Below are 17,437 nucleotides of genomic sequence, written 5' to 3' on the forward strand. Positions count from 1 at the left end.
TTCCCTTCCTTTTCATATACAAAGGGGAAAAGAGAATCTGATAACTAGGATGGCCAAGGGCAGACAGGTTCATTGAACACTTCTCTAAGGTCTTAAATGGTACATTATCTGGTTCTTCCTGTAAAACTCTGCTGGGAGTATTGTTCTTTAGTGAAACATGCAGAGGTTTGGCCATAAGAGTGAAATTTGGAATAAAATTGCAGCAACAACCCACTAACCCAAGACAACCTCATGGTTAGCACTTGTTTTAGGGTTTTGGAAAACTTAGGACACCATGAAGCCTATCTGGACCTACATGTAGTCCTTGTTATAACAGGTGCCTTAAATATCAAACTTGGGTTTGGGCAAACTGCAATTTTTCCTTGGCAAGCTTATGTCCCTTTAAGGCTAAGATCTTTAGCAAGTGGATTTCATCTTCCTGTGAGGGAGCTTGAGAATGAAAATAAAGAAGCAAATCACCCACATACTGCAGCACAGTGGAAACTCTAGGGAACTTTATGTCACCCAGATCAGTCTTCAGGATTTGTGAGAAATAAGAACTCCCAGTAAAACCCTGAGGTACTGTGGTCCAGGTGAATATTTTTTCCTTCCCAAGTGAAGGCAAAAAGACACTAGTTAGCTTCATCAACTGGAATACTAAGGAACGCACTGGATAAATCAATTACAGTAAGAAATTTACTTCGGGTGGGAATGGATGTTAGTAACATATGAGGGTTAGGGAAAACAGGGTGTTGAGGGATAACAGTGTTTGTCTATTTCTTGCAGGTACTGGACAAACCTCCAACCTCAACCCTTAGGTTTTAGGTTTTGTCACCAGTAAAACAGGAGAAATACAGGAAATAGTACAAGGGACAATAAGACCTTGAGCCTTGTAATCTTCTATCATGGGCTTTATACCTTGAAGAGATTCTTTAATTTAACTTGACTATAAGATATTGATTAATTCTGGGGAGAGGTTTGGAGGGATCTATTTGAATCTTGATGGGAGGTGCTCTGTAAATTTTGCCAACATCATTTGGAGATTTTTTCCCTTAAGGAGGGTGGTAGCTGATTCAAGAAGGACAAATGACAAGAGTCTCCAGAATCTGCTGTAGTATTGTCAGAGACGGAGCAAATAAAATGTGTCAAAGTATCATTTAATTCACCTGGTTGGTTACTTGATGACTACTGTCAACTTCTAGAATTACCTCCTGCTTTTGGGAGAAAGGCATTCTGGCACGATAATATTCTACATCTCAGCCTAAGAAATGGATAGGAACCAAGAAGAAAAGGGCCTAAACAAAAGAGACTAAGAAACCTCTTGACGTTCTTTAGAGATCTCCACTATTTCAACTGTTTTAGTTCTCCAAGGCAGGGGCTGCTGGACAGTAGGAGGGTTGAAACCTGAGAGTGTGGTTCTGGTGTCAATTAGGACTGGAAGAGATTCATCCTCAATCTGGAAAAATATTTCTCTGAGCCAATTAAGAGGGAGAGTTGGGGAGAATCCCTGTGGTTCCTCAGAGCCCCATCACTGAGAACTGGGTGGACATTGGACAACCTGGTTCAATCTTAAAATGTTACCTTGCAGAGAGGCAATTTTAGGGGCCTGATGAGGTCTGGAACCCTCAAAATTGTTTCTGTCAGGACTGTCTCCCATTGGCTGAACTCTTCCCAGGCAAGGAAAGGAGTCTTTCTTCATCCTGTTGGGCTCTGCTGTCATCTTAGAGCAAGAGAGGTCCCCTTTCTGTCCTCTTAACTCTATTTTAATTGAGTTAGTTATTATTAATTTTTACAGTTGGATATCTAAAATTAACCAACAGCATATATGGACATTTGTTAAATTTGCAGCCACAACTTTTACTGTTATCTTATGTCTCTTCAAGTTTTGTTTAAGTTAGATAATAATTGAGGAAAAACACTGATTGTTTCTTTTCTTACCATTTACTCTCAGTTTATTTTTGCATATTTCAAAGCACTTTTTACAAAGACATGGATAGTGTTTATTTCATTGAATTGAACCCTTACTTTTAGTTGAGACATCACAGTGAAGTACCAATATTTTTGTATCTTGAATAGCAAAGGAATTCATTATTGAATTCAGATTAAACATTAGATCCTTTATTCTTTAATAATAGTCAATATAAGACTTGCTCATTTAGATAATATTTCTGCTCAGTAAAAGGAAGAATTTTCTCAGAATTAGACTTTTCAACAATGGGATTATTTGCTTTTCAAAGGAAAGAAATCTCTGTCCCTGAAAGTGTCAGGTGTCTAGAGAAAGATTAAGCTGTGATAGAAAGACCCTTGTTTCTGTTTTCTTGGCCCTGCCATTGCATGCACCCCCACCCCTCAGCTTTGTCTACTGGCTGTCCTGCAGAAGAAGTGGCAGAACTAACTTCAGTTCCCTGAAGTGATACTTCTAGGAAGCTGGCCAGGCCTCTTTTGAGGGTCCATGAGATCTGGGAGCCCACCTGGTTCCGGTACTTCCTAAGGGGTGTGAATTGAACACATTACCTAGTTTTACTGGGTTTCAGTTTGTTCATAAGTAATTTGCTCATCAGGCTATAAAGCTGAAATAAACTAACATATAGCTTATTTTGAAAATTATAAATAAATATATGAGCAGTCAGTGTTTCATCAATAGTTACCACTATAAATTTGTTTATGCAAATAGACTGTTTCAGGTGATGAAATAAACCAGTACCCTAACTATGATATCCAGCTTTCAAGAGACACAAGGCTCATTTCCAGCCACTATTGGTGCTGGATACTGCATGTGGTATCAATCATTCATCCTTGACTTCTTTTACTAGTGTTTTTTGAAAGTGCAGGGAAAGTGGGGTTCTCAGAGTTTCCGGGTGTGTCTTCAGTTGGTGTTATTTCAACAATCTCACATGTACATTCAGGGTAGAGTAGAAGCAAGAGAGGCAGGCAGTACAGGTGGTGACATTTCTTCTAGAATAAAGTTTCCCATTGCTGAGAAAAGAAGTTCTCACTAAAGGCACTAAGAACCTATATAAAGAGTCATGGGTTGATGCACTCTGATAATCTTCCTTGATTTTTACTTTGAGAATATACCACAGTGTCTCATTAGTTGAATTTCCCAGTCATGCCTTTGAATAAGGAATATGCAACTCTGGCAGCAGGATGGGAGTGATGTTAAGAAAAAAAAAAAAAAAGGTAAATACCCTCCATCATTCTTAAATCATTTCTACTGAAACTGTACACCCTTCCCACAACAGAGAGAAAACATGTTGATATTCAATTAAAAATAAGAGTTGAGATATCCTAGCCTCGTGAGGATCCAGGTGTTTGATTATAGACATGAACTAGTGTTCAAAGAGATAAGCTGGCACCAAAAAAGATGAGGAAAATAATTAGCTGAAGGATAAAAAGTTCAATGACCATTTTGCCCTTCAAGAGGAAGGTAACTATAAGAAATAATTACACTTTGGAGACCCGGGTGCATTAGATAACATATTTTAAAACTGGAACTTGCAACTATATTTAAAGCCTCCCGGTGAAGGACCAATTGTCTCACTTTTCCCTCTTATCTTGTTAGAATTTGTTTAAGGTGAACTCAGCTGGTTTGGGTACCAAAATCATTGGAACTCTAAAATGAAGTTTGACATCTTACCTGTGTCAAGGTTGATTCTGCTACTTATCTCTAAATAGCCATTTACAGATAGTGTATGACAATAAGCTCTCATGGATATTGCATTCTTCCTCACAAAGTAGTCACCAGGTATGGCCATACACTTATTTCAATAATAATGACATTGTCCTCAATTTCCCTCCTATATATTGGTGGTGTTAATAGAAGGGGAGTAATGTCCTGTGTAAATGCTAATACTAACTTTGTAAAATAACAAATTCTGAGGTAATTTTTCAAGTTTTCAAAAGAAAAATAAGAACCTTAATATTGATAGGTTTTATGAAGAAAAGTTAAATAAATATTACAGAAGATTAAATTTGGGTTACCAAATTGTGCATTTTATGTTGGTTATCCTCATGCGTTTTTTTCTTTTTCTGTATTGATGGCACATATACCCACATTTGCCTTTAATTTTGTAAGCCATATATAATTGTATATAATTATATATAATTGTATAGCCAGTACCATTTCATAATTTGTAATAAACCATTCATTTTTTCAGTATTAACTATTCTTTTTATTTATTTGAAAAACCAAGTAATATCAAAATCAAAAACTGTTGAAGTTTAGGAAAATTAATATTGGTATCAAGTAAATAATATCTTTTTTTTTTTTTTTTTTTTTTTGTGGTACGCAGGCCTCTCACTGTTGTGGCCTCTCCCGTTGCGGAGCACAGGCTCTGGACGCACAGGCTCAGTGGCCATGGCTCACAGACCCAGCCACTCCGCGGCATGTGGGATCTTCCCGGACCAGGGCATGAACCCGTGTCCCCTGCATCGGCTGGCGGACTCTCAACTCTTCCTTGAACCACCAGGGAAGCCCAAATAATACCTTTTCTTTTATTCCAACTATATAATGTGTTATTAATCTTCTCTGGTAGATATTTTCTTATATCCTATTTGCAAATATTTATTCTAGGCTTGCTTTCTGCTGTATTTAAATGCATGATAGAATCATTTTATGAGTATACAACACTTCTAAATTTTATTATGCTAATTTAAGACATTTCTTTCTATTTAAATTGTGTCATATGATACCAAATAGTCCTTGTCTTCTGTTCATGAGGTAAGGAAACTAGTAAAGGATAAAAGATAGAATTCAAACTGGATATGGTGCTCAAGAAAAATTTGAAACGTTTTTGAATGAAGGCATCAATTTCAATCCAGTTCATGAGTTTGGCAGGCTAATCTATTAGTTAAGAGAGAGGGAGTACTATGCAAAGGCTCTTAGATATGCAAATTAACAGTATTAATTTGCTCCAGCAGCTATATATTTTAAGTTTAAGTGTTGGAACTTAGCTAAGGCAATAAGACCAAATCAAGTCTCAGTAATTTACATTTTTGTAGTTCTTAAAGCAATCGGATTGACTGTTATTGCCAAAAGAAGGCATCAACTAGTATGTAAAAGGCACTGCACTCTAGGCTAAGTGGTTAAGTAAGATCTCTTGTCAATTTCCAATATTTCTGCTTAAGCTGGTAATATTTTAATAAGTCATACTCTTTTCTGGGTCGTTACATGATGGTAAATAGCATCTCTGAAATCAGGTGACATTTTAAAGTGACCAGAGTATTTCATTTTCTTTGAAGTCTGTTCATTTTCTCTAGCTGTCTCCATTTTCATCCTTGCTGTGCCCTTAAGGCACAAACCAGAGTCTCCTTTAGAAGCCTTTTAAACTCAGCCCCAACATCAAAGCAAATGAGGAGCCAGGGCTGAAACCAGCTTTAAATGTGTCCTTATATTTGTTTTTCAGCTGTTTCTCAGAGTTGGTAAGTCACACTCAATCATTTCGGATGTAATGTGATCCTATATAGAGTTTGAAGCCATTGGAAATAATATTTCGATATTCACTTTGGCTATGTCAAGGATTTAGAGAAAACTTACTTGAAGTGGTTCACTTCACAAAGGTAAAAAATTCTGCTTCATTCAGCCCTGCTGCATGATTACAGAATACTCATTTTCTCCTAGAGAATCCTGGTGATTATACAGGGGCAGTAATCTGCAATTACCTATCACAAAAAGACGGTGTTAAGAGGCTACACTGCTCTATTCCAGACAGGCAATTTTCAGGAGTGTAAGTCCCTCATGGATATTTCAAAGGATGGAGCTTATTAAAGTGTATCTTGAAAAGGCTTATTTCATCTCACATTATTTTTGCATACTTTAAAGCAGACTCCTTACCTCTGAGACCCCTGTAAGTGTGGCCTCATTTCCAACACATTTAGTCCAAATTACTGCTGATGGGATAAGGTTAAGCCAACCAGATTTCATAGCAGTGGACTACCCTGGATAAATATCAGTCGTCAAAAAGGAAATAGCGACACCAGAGCCATGATTCTAAGAGTGATGTGGAAGAGACATTAGCAATGAACCATGACTTCAATGCATTGAATTATGCAGATTGTGGATTGCACTATTTCAGGTAATTTCTTTTCAACAAGCACATTTGAAGCCGTAAGACAGGGAGGAGGATAAGCCATCTGTCAGAATCCAGTTAATTCATTTATCTACATTTATCTTCATTTATCTACAAATACAATGAGCAATTTCCTGTGTATTTTTCCTAAGAGTCTAAGACATAGGTGTGTCTTAAAATATTAATTGTGAGAAGTAAACCCTCCTTACCACAGGACCACTAGTGTACTGGTTTATGTCAAAAAGGTAAGTTGCTTGTTTTCAGATTTTCTATAGCTACTATTTCAACCAGTTTTGAGTGTGCCTTACCTGCAGCATCTCTGGCTTACAAAAGAATTTCTATTACAAAATCTCTGGTTAACATTATACTTTAAAATTGACCCACCAATTCTAACACCCACGCTCTATTCCGAGGCTTTGAGAATGATTTTGTATGTTCTCCCAGCACTTTCTGTCCACACTCACTGTCCACATCTTCCTTGTTTCATGGGCTTGTAGTACTAGTAACTGAAAACAAATTGGCCTCAGTCACCACCTGTAAATTCAGTTGGGAGCTGGATATATTTTGTTATTTACATGCATTACAGAGGAGGGTCATGTGGTCTGATGTGGAGTCAGCAATGGCTGTCATATTCAACACAGAGTCTTGAGTGGCAAGGAAGATTTCCCAATATTTTCCTCTTTTCACTCACAGACTGTTCCAAGATATCCTCTATTGCAGCAGTCCCTAATGCTTTTGGCACCAGGAACCGGTTTCATGGAAGACAATTTTTCCATGAACTGGGGCGGGGTAGGGGTTGGGGATGGTTTCAGGATGATTCAAGTGCATTACATTTATTGTGCACTTTATTTCTATTATTATTACATTGTAATATATAATGAAATAATTATACAACTCACCATAATGCAGAATCAGTGGGAAACCTGAGCTTGTTTTCACTTGCCACTCATTGAAAGGGTTTTGATATGAGTCTGCAAGCAATTGATTTATTATGGTCTCTGGGCAGTCAAACCTCTCTGCTAATGATAATCTGTATTTGAAGCCACTCCCTAGTGCTAGCATCACCGCCTCAGATCCATCTCCGCTCATCAGGCATTAGATTCTCATAAGGAGCATGCAACCTAGATCCCTTGCATGCACAGTTCACAGTAGGGGTCACGCTCCTATGAGAACCTAATGTCACCACTGATCTGACAGGAGGCAGAGCTCAGGAGGTAATGTGAGCAATGGGGAGAAGCTGTAAATACAGATGAAGCTTCACTTGCTTGCCTGCTGCTCACCCACTGCTGTGCAGCCAGGCTCATAACAGGCCATGGACCAGTATCAGTCCATAGCCCCGGGGTTGAGAACCCCTGCTCTATTGTGTTTCCACCACTTCCTCCCCACTTACTCACTTGAATAGTTTACAGTTCAACACTAGACTTAAAAATGGACATCTGAAAAAGCTCTCTTCTGGCAAATAACTACTTGCAAATTGTCAACTTTTGCACCTCTCCTAAGTCAGTCCTTACTGTTTATTTGCCAACTTTTTGCTGATTTGGTTTGGGTTCCCCCAGAAGAGATCTTGAGACAAGGATTCAAGTGCAAGTGGTTTACGTGGGAAGAGGAGGAAACCCTGGCAGAGGAATGGGGACCTAGGACAAGGAAGGGAAGTGAGCCACTAAAGTGTGAATCATTAAACCAGCCAACACTGGCAATGAGAACTCACACATGGAGAAACTTGGGGGAGGTAGTATAGAATACATGTCTTGGAATTATTCACCCAAGAGGGGAGAGAACTGAGGTATATATATATATATATATATATATATATATATATATATACAACAACTCCCCAACAGGTATGAAGTGAGGAATAATGGAAGGACCAGGACAGATGTTAATTCAGGAATACTTCAGCCTGTCATGAACACATGTTGAATGGCTTAGGCAAAAGGCTTTGGCACTGGAAATTCCCCAGCAGACACTGAAGGGACTGTGGCTAAAAGTATGGATGGGGTCCCATAAGTCTTCTTATATCTGCAACTGACACCATTCCCTGTTCATGACATGTTTTTCTTCCACAGAGGAGTCTTTTACTAATTTTCTCTCTCTATATATCTTCTTTAGGTCTTCTTAAAGTTTATATTATCTAGGTTTCCATGCTTGGCTATGTTTTCTGTACTCTTCTTTGACAGGACCCTAAAAGCATCAGTTACCTATTCCTCACAGATGACTCCTCAAATTCTATCCACATCCCAGCTTAAATGTTACTACCTGCATGACAGTTCCTCTGATATTCACTCTCCCCTCATCAGTGAACTCACTGTTTTTGGCTTACAAAGGACTTTGCTCTATTTCTCTTATGTATGCCATTCTCTGAAGTGATTTCTGGAACAGATTAAATTTAAAGTAAGATGAATAGAATTAGCTCATTTTCTTGGGAACAAATTTATTTTCAGAAGGATGTAAACTACAGTGTTTGTCATAAACAATCATTTAACCACAGTAACTTCTTTAGTTAAAAAAGTCACTGTAACATGATGATAAACATATTTTCATGTACCTTGCAGGTTTTTGAATTTTGCTTTTTTAATAGTGATATTATACCTATTTTTAGTTTTTAATTATATATAGTAAAAGTAAATCTATGAGAAAATTGAATAGATAGTAATATGAGAAATAAAGTAAAAATCACTTGAAATCTTAGTAACGAGAGATAACTGCCATTAATTTGTTGATCAGCACTATCTTATGTAAATATTTATGTGTATAATCATAGGCATCAATATCATCATGATACATGTAATTTCTTTGCTGAGATCTTTTAAACAGTCTTTTTTCAAAATATTATAAGAATGTAATTATGCTTGTGTAGAAACTAGATTTTTCTCAGATATTCTATTAAAAATGACATCCTGTATAATTATATTTCCCATTTGATTCTAGTAAATAAAAACACTAGTATTGTATACTTAATTTTTCCTCCAGTAAACTTACTCAGTTATTACTTGCTCAATTATTAATTCCAATAATTTATTTAGAGCTTTTTGTCATGTTTTATATGCAAATAACCAAAACATCTGCAAATAATGATAATCTTGAGCATCAATCTTTTTTTCTTCTTGTTTTACTGTACTGACTAAGACTTTGCAGGTTGAATAAAAGTGGAAATAGTAGACTTTTGTCATTTGAGTGATAATATTTCCAAAGGTTTCTAGTATATTCATGTTACCATATTTGCCTATTAGTGTGGGAATGACATTTCCTTATTTCCCACTACTCAACTACTGAATTCCGGGATTAAATGAACTTTATCATGGTATACTGTCTCTAAGGTATGGATGGGTTCTGTATAAAGACATTTTAAGGTTTTTGCATTTATGTTCATGAGTCATATTTTTCTATAATTTTTCTTTTTTGTATCATTTTGTCTGGTTTAGAATCAAGGTTAGATGAGTCACATATTATAAACTGTGAGAATATTTGCATATTTGATTCTAAACAGTGATAAGTTTCTGTGGTGTGGAGTCCCTTGGAGAGTCTGCTGAAATCTCTCTGGAACTTCCTGGTTGGTGACCATGTGGAGGTACAAGAGAGTGTCACACCCAGAAAGGGCAGGGAAGCTCCACACACCCTGCCCTCTGCATCTCTTCCATTTGGCAGTTCCCGAATTGTATCCTTACATAATAAACTGGTAATCTAGTAAAAAGAAAGAAAGAAAGAAAAGAAACTGGTCTATGCTTTGCCCAGTGAAAACCACAGAAACCAACACAACTACTTTCATACATACTGAGTTTTTTGCCCTGCTTGAGATTTTCCATTCAGGATTAAGGGTGCCTATCACGTCCCTAAGTCAGTGTCTCAGTTCAGGATTATAAAAGTAAACTCAGGGGGTGTCTTCAAGATGGTGGAGCAGCAAGACCTGGAGATCACCTTCCTCCCCACAAATACATCAAAACTACACCTACGGGCTTCCCTGGTGGCGCAGTGGTTGAGAGTCCGCCTGCTGATGCATGGGATGCGGGTTCGTGCCCCGGTCTGGGAAGATCCTGCATGCCACGGAGCAGCTGGGCCCGTGAGCCATGGCCGCTGGGCCTGCGTGTCTGGAGCCTGTGCTCCACAACGGGAGAGGCCACAATAGTGAGAGGCCCACGTACCGCAAAAGACAAAAAAACAAATAAAAACTACACTACACACAGAACAACTCTTACAGAACACCTACTGAACGCTGGCAGAAGACCTCAGACCTCCCAAAAGGCAAGAAACTCCCCACGTATCTGGGTAAAGCAAAAGTTAAAAGGAAAAACAGAGACAAATAATAGGGATGGCCCCTGCACCTCGGGGAGGGAGCTGTGAAGGAGGAAGTTTCCACACACTAGGAAGCCCCTTCACTGGTGGAGATGGTGGGTGGGTGAGGGAGAAGCTTCGGAACCACAGAGGAAAGCACAGCAACAGGGGTGCAGAGGGCAAAGCAGAGAGATTCCCGCACAGAGGATCGGTGCCGGCCAGCACTCACCAGCCTGAGAGGCTTGTGTGCTCACCTGCCGAGGCAGATGGCAGCTTGGGGCTGAGGCTCAGGCTTCAGAGTTCAGAACCCAGGGAGAGGACTGGGGTTGGCTGTATGAACACAGCCTGAAGGGGGCTAGTGCACCACAGCTAACTGGGAGGGAGTCCGGGAAAAACTCTGCACCTGCCTAAGAGGCAAGAGGCCATTGTTTTGGGCTGCATGAGGAGAGGGGATTCAGAGCACCACCTAAACGAGCTCCAGAGATGGGTGCAAGCTGCAGCTATCAGTGCGGACATCAGAGACGGGCATGAAACACTAAAGCTGCTGTTATAGCCAACAAGAAGCCTGTGTGCAAGCACAGGTCACTATCCACACCTCCCCTCCCTGGAGCCTGTGCAGCCCACCACTGCCAGGGTCCCATGATCCAGGGACAACTTCCTCGGGAGAACAAGCAACATGCCTCAGGCTGTTGCAACATAATGCCAGCCTCTGCCACCGCAGGCTTGCCCCACATTCCGTACTCCTCCCTCCCCCCACCCTGAGTGAGTGAGAGCTCCCTAATTAGCTGCTCCTTTAATCCCATCCTGTTTGGGTGGGGAACAGAAGCCCTCAGGCGACCTACATGCAGAGGTGGGACCAAATCCAAAGGTGAACCCCAGGAGCTGTGTGAACAAAGAAGAGAAAGGGAAATTTCTCCCAGCAGCCCTAGAAGCAACGGATTAAATCTTCACAATCAACTTGATGTACATCTGTGGAATACCTGAATAGAAAACGAATCATCCCAAAATTGAGGCAGTGGACTTTGGGAGCAACTATAGTATAGGGGTTTGCTTTCTGTATCTAATCTGCTTCTGGTTTTATGTTTGTCTTACTTTAGTATTTAGAGTTTATTATCATTGGTAGATTTGTTTATTGATTTGACTGCTCTCCTCCTTTTTTTTATTTTATACACACACACACACACACACACACACACACATATATATATTACTTTCCATTTTCTCTTTTTGTGAGTGTGTATGTGTATGCTTCTTTGTGTGATTTGTCTGTATAGCTTTGCTTTTGCCATTTGTCCTAGGGTTCTGACTGTCCTTTTTTGTTGTTGTTGTTTTGTGTTTTTTGTAGTACAGATTTAGTGCTTATTATAATCAGAGGATTTGTTTTGTGGCTTGGTTGCTCTCTTCTTTCTTTCTCTCTTTCTTTTTTAATTTTTATATCTTAATAATTTTATTTTATTTATTTACTTATTTTTCTTTCTTTTTTTTCCCTCCCTTTTCTTCTGAGCCATATGGCTGACAGGGTCTTGGTGCTGTGGCCGGGTGTCAGGCCTGAGCCTCTGAGGTGGGAGAGCAGAGTTCAGGACATTGGTCAACCAGAGACCTCCTGGCCCCACGTAAGATCAAATAGCAAAAGCTCTCCCAGAGATCTCCATCTCAATGCTAAGACCCAGCTCCACTCAACGATGAGCAAGCTATAGTTCTGGACACCCTATGCCAAACAACTATCAAGGCAGGAACACAATACCACCCATTAGCAGAGAAGCTGCCAAAAATCATAATAAATTCACAGACACCTCAAAACACACCACTGGATGTGGTCCTGTCCACCAGAAAGACAAGATCCAGCCTCATCCATCAGAACAGAAGCACCAGTCCTCTCCACTAGGTAACCTACACAAACCACTGAACCAACTTAGTCACTTGAAACGGGCACCAAAAACAATGGGAACTACAAAACTGCAGCCTGTGAAATGGAAACCCCAAACACAGTAAGTTAAGCAAAATGAGAAGACAGAGAAATACATAGCAGATGAAGGAGCAAGGTAAAAACCCATGAGATGAAACAAATGAAGAGGAAATAGGCAGTCTACCTGAAAAAGAATTCAGAGTAATTTTAGTAAAGATATTCCAAAATCTTGGAAATAGAATGGAGAAAATACAAGAAATGTTTAACAAGAAGCTAGAAGGACCAAAGAGCAAACAAACAATAATGAACAACACAATAAATGAAATTAAAAATTCTCTAGAAGGAATCAATAGCAGAATAATTGAGGCAGAACAGATAAGTGACCTGGAAGATTAAATAGTGGAAATAACTACCACAGAGCAGAATAAAGAAAAAAGAATGAAAAGAATTGAGGACAATCTCAGAGACCTCTGGGACAACATTAAACACACCAACATTCGAATCATAGGGGTCCCAGATGAAGAAGAGAAAAAGAAAGGGTCTGAGAAAATATTTGAAGAGATTATAGTTCAAAATTTCCCTAATATGGGTAAGGAAATAGTCAGTCAAGTCCAGGAAGCTCAGAGATTCCCATACAGGATAAATCCAAGGAGAAACACACCAAGACACATAGTAATCAAACTACCATATGACCCAGCAATCCCACTACTGGACACATAACCTAAGAAAACCATATTTCAAAAAGAGTCATGTACCACAATGTTCACTGCAGCTCTATTTACAATAGCCAGGACATGGAAGCAACCTAGGTGTCTATCGACAGATGAATGGGTAAAGAAGATGTGACACACATATATAATGGAATATTAGTCATCCACAAAAGGAAACGAAATTGAGTTATTTGTAGTGAGGTGGATGGACCTAGAGACTGTCATACAGAGTGAAGTAAGTCAGAAAGAGAAAAACAAATACTGTATGCTAACACATATATATATGGAATAATAAAAAAAAAAAAAGCACAGGTTCTGAAGAGCCTAGGGGCAGGACAGGAAAAAAGATGCAGACATAAAGGATGGAGTTGAGGAGGACATGGAGGGGGGAATGGTAAGCTGGAATGAAGTGAGAGAGTGGCGTGGACATATATATACTATCAAATGTAAAATAAATAGCAGTGGGAAGCAGCCGCATAGCACAGGGTGATCAGCTCGATGCTTTGTGTCCACCTAGACGGGTGGGATAGGGAGAGTGGGAGGGAAATGCAAGAGGGAGGAGATATGGGGATGTATGTATACATATAGCTGGTTCACCTTGTTATACAGCAGAAACTAACACACCAATGTAAAGCAATTATAGTCCAATAAAGATGTTTTAAAAAAAAAGTAAAGTCATGGTCAATTTTCTAGAGTTCATCATTATTATTAATGTCTGACAATATTTAAATATTAGGCTTTTAATTTTATTCATCATCGAATATCATGAACTCCACCAGTATAGTGTAGGAAAATAACTTCTAACTAAAGCCGAATTAAAGACAACTTTTAAAACGCAATGAGAACAAAGTTAAGAGTATTATAGAAAGATGTCCTAAAAAGAAAAACAAAAATTTAGGAAAGAAAAGAATCAATAATACTCAATCACAGGAAAATGCAAATTAATGTAATATGATATTATTATTTGACCTTTTAGGATAGTGAACAGTTTTAACATAATCATTGTTGCAAAGGGAATGGCAAATGGCACCTTCAATGCTACTGTTGGAATTGTAAATCAATAATCCTTTTGAAGTCAGTTTTTCAATATCTATCAAAGCCTTTGCAATTCACCTGGACTCAATGAATTTATGAACAAGTACCTTCACTGCATCCAAGTTTGTAGTAGTTAAAATTGTATATAACTTATATTTCCCTCATTGAGGAATGATAACAAATGTAGTATATGTACAGTGAAATACTGAGCAATAATTTTAAAGAAAAGCATATAGACATGGAATTATTCTACGAATATTAGGATATATATGCCATGGATATATTATAAGTTGAAAGGCAAGTTTCACAATAATATTTAGTAGTTTTCATTAAGGGAAAATATGTAAATGTATATGCATATATATTCATGAGTAAAATCTTAACATAATTTAGGTCTGTAAAAACAAAAACAAACACATTAACAATGTTTATATCTGGAGAAAAAATAAAGTACATGTAGGCTACAGTGAAGGCAGACTTTCTGTTCTATATTTTCTGTATAATTTGACATTTTTGAAAAAGTACATATTTAGCTATAATTTGTATAATTCAAAACACATTAAAAACTGGAAAATTTAGGGCTTCCCTGGTGGTGCAGTGGTTGAGAGTCCGTCTGCTGATGCAGGGGACGCGGGTTTGTGCCCCGGTCCTGGAAGATCCCACATGCCGTGGAGCGGCTGGGCCAGTGAGCCATGGCCGCTGAGCCTGTGCGTCCTGAGCCTGTGCTCTGCTATGGGAGAGGCCACAACAGTGAGAGGTCCGCGTAACGCAAAAAAAAAAAAATAATAATAATAATAAAAATAAAACTGGAAAACTTAGATAAAACTCATTTTATTACATTATAAATTATTTTCTTCATTTACACTTGTATAGATTGTTGTTTTGACTTATATATCATCATATTTATAAATTAAGCTAATAAACCTATTCACATTAATGCTGCACAATACTACTACTATAGTTTTCATACCACTATCTTAAATTTACAAATTACCTATGATTTTAAACATATATCAATAAGAAAGTATTTTCTTATTGATATATATATATCAATAAGATATATATATATCAATAAGGAAGTATTCTTTTGAAAACATGGTTGCCTAAATTAGAGAAAATTGTTATTCTCAACACCTGCAGGTCTTCATTTGCTTTAAAATGCTCTTAGAGAAATAAATCTGTTAACTTCAAGAAAATCATTTTTTCTGTATCAGAACAGGTTAACATTTCTGGACCTCCAGTTGCATGTGTATGAATTCACGCTTGAGAGGGTATGACTCTGCATAAAGTATACAAGAAAAACAAAGGCTCTGCTTTGCAATACCCTTGAGAAATCCGACCCAAATTCAGATTCTTGATTTTCTTTAAAATTAGTCAAACTCTCACAAGATGTAGGGCTAAATCCGGAAAAATAAAGCCTTAGGCCACTGACCCACTAAAAGTATATTTATTTAATATTGCTCTCAATAGAACAGCTTTCTGTATTACAAATTAGTTAGCAAATGCAGTTAATTTTTCAGAATCTATTTTTAAGACTTAATTAAACCTTTGCCTTTGTTTTCAATATTACTCTGTCTTTGGAAATAAAGTTATGGAAAGATTAGTCTCTTTCTAAGATTATTATGAATGTGAATCATTAGCTTGCCATAATGCATTATATAGATGTTAGACTTTTCCTTAATTGAATTTTTAACAATTACCATAAATACTCTTATTTAATTTGTTCTAAAGTGTCATTAAATAGCCCAAAGGTGTTGACTTACTATAGAGGTGAATCAAATTTTTAAACCGCGATTTAGTTAAAACGAAGGAAATAAAAGCAGCATGAAAAATGTTTTTTTGCTTGTAGTTGTTTTTTCTTTTTATGTAATTTCAAACGTATGGAAAATTGCAAGAACTCCTAAAAAACCTAAACTCCAATTGACCAACTGCTAACATTTTGTCATATTTGATATTCTCTCCTCCCCTCTCCTCTTCTCTTCTCTCTCTTCTCTGTGTCTCTCTCTTATTTTGGGGATCATATTTTACTGCTTGCTGTTGCCTGACAGGTCACTGAGGCTCTATTCACTGCTTAGAAATCTTGTGTTTTCCTTTCTGTCCTTCGGGAAGTATACTTTCTATTGCTGTATTACCAAGCTCACTCACCTGCTTCTGTTTCCATCTCCACGAGGTTATTAAGGCCATTGAGGGAGGTCTTGTTCCATTTCATATACTTTATTTTTTATTTTATTTATCTATTTTTTTTATTTTTAAGAGCGCAAGGGCCGCGACCGGCCGGGAACCCCGGCCCAACCCCCGCGCCGAGGGTGGCGGAGCCCGACTCGGACACGTCCGGCGGCACGCGCATGCTGCTGCCCCTCCGGCCCTGCACGGCCCCCCCCCCCCCGCCCCGGGAAAGGGGCCTACGGGGCCGGCCCTGCGACACTCCCGCCTCTCGGTCCGCACCCGCCGCCCCTCCCCTTTCCCCATCCCAGCCTGTGGGCGAGGCCCACTGCGTGGTGGGGAGGAGGCGTGGCGCGCCGAGGCCGGGGGGCCGCCACGAGGAGCGCCCCCTTCCCTCTCGTCCCCCTTTTCCTCCGGCAGAACGGGCGCCTCCCCCTACCGACCAGCGCGGGCCGGTCCGGGGACGTGCGCGCCAAGACCCGCCGCCACTCCCATCGCGCGGATGGTGGGCAGCCACCGAGGTTGGGCCGAGGACGCCACCCTCGGGGTGCGGGGTGGGGGAGTCCGAAGAGCGAGGGAGGGAAGGAAGAAACGGATGCCGAGCCCCGCCCCTGGGCCCCGCCGCGTGGGCGACAAACCCTTGTGTCGAGGGCTGACTCTCTGCTACGTACGAAACCCCGACCCAGAAGCAGGTCGTCTATGCATGGTTTAGCACCAGGTTCCCCACGAACGTGCGGTACGTGACGGGCAAGGGGGCGGCCGCCTTTCCGGCCGCACCCCGTGTCCCAGGACGAAGGGCTCTCCGCACCGGACCCCGGTCCCGACGCGCGACGGGGGGCGCCGCGCCGCGCCCCGGGGGACGCGGGCGGCGGCCCACCGGCGGGGACCGCGGGGAACCGGCTATCCGAGGCCAACCGAGGCTCCTGTGGCGGTGCCCTATCGTTCCGCCTGGGCGGGATTCTGACTTAGAGGCGTTCAGTCATAATCCCACAGATGGTAGCTTCGCCCCATTGGCTGCTCAGCCAAGCACATACACCAAGTTTCAATTAGTTTTTTAATGGTATATATTTCACTGCTGAGCTTCTCAATCTGTTTATTTTTTACCTCAGTATTTCCCTTTAAGTTCAAATGTTTTTATAATTGCTGCTTTGAAGGTCTTGTTTCTTAATTTCAACTTCAATATTTGTGTAATTTCAGCTTTGGTTACTATTGATCACTTTTTCTCTTATCTACTTGTCTTATTTTCCTCCTTATTCACATGTTCAGTGTTTTGTTTGTTTTGTTTTGGTAACTGGACACTGAATAGT

At 39.7% G+C, this 17,437-nt stretch overlaps 1 long non-coding RNA gene across 1 annotated transcript; it reads right to left on the reverse strand.

The window, feature by feature from the left end:
• Window positions 1-3,517: 3,517 nt before the first annotated feature.
• On the reverse strand, window positions 3,518-17,174 carry LOC116762670. Its single transcript, XR_004352314.1, has 3 exons — window positions 17,046-17,174; window positions 10,402-10,404; window positions 3,518-3,528 (listed from the first exon to the last, which is right to left on the reverse strand). It is a non-coding gene; the product is annotated as an uncharacterized LOC116762670 (long non-coding RNA).
• Window positions 17,175-17,437: the final 263 nt, after the last annotated feature.

The sequence above is a fragment of the Phocoena sinus genome, chromosome 11, assembly GCF_008692025.1.
Source record: "Phocoena sinus isolate mPhoSin1 chromosome 11, mPhoSin1.pri, whole genome shotgun sequence".
In the NCBI taxonomy this organism is placed as follows: Eukaryota; Metazoa; Chordata; class Mammalia; order Artiodactyla; family Phocoenidae; genus Phocoena; species Phocoena sinus.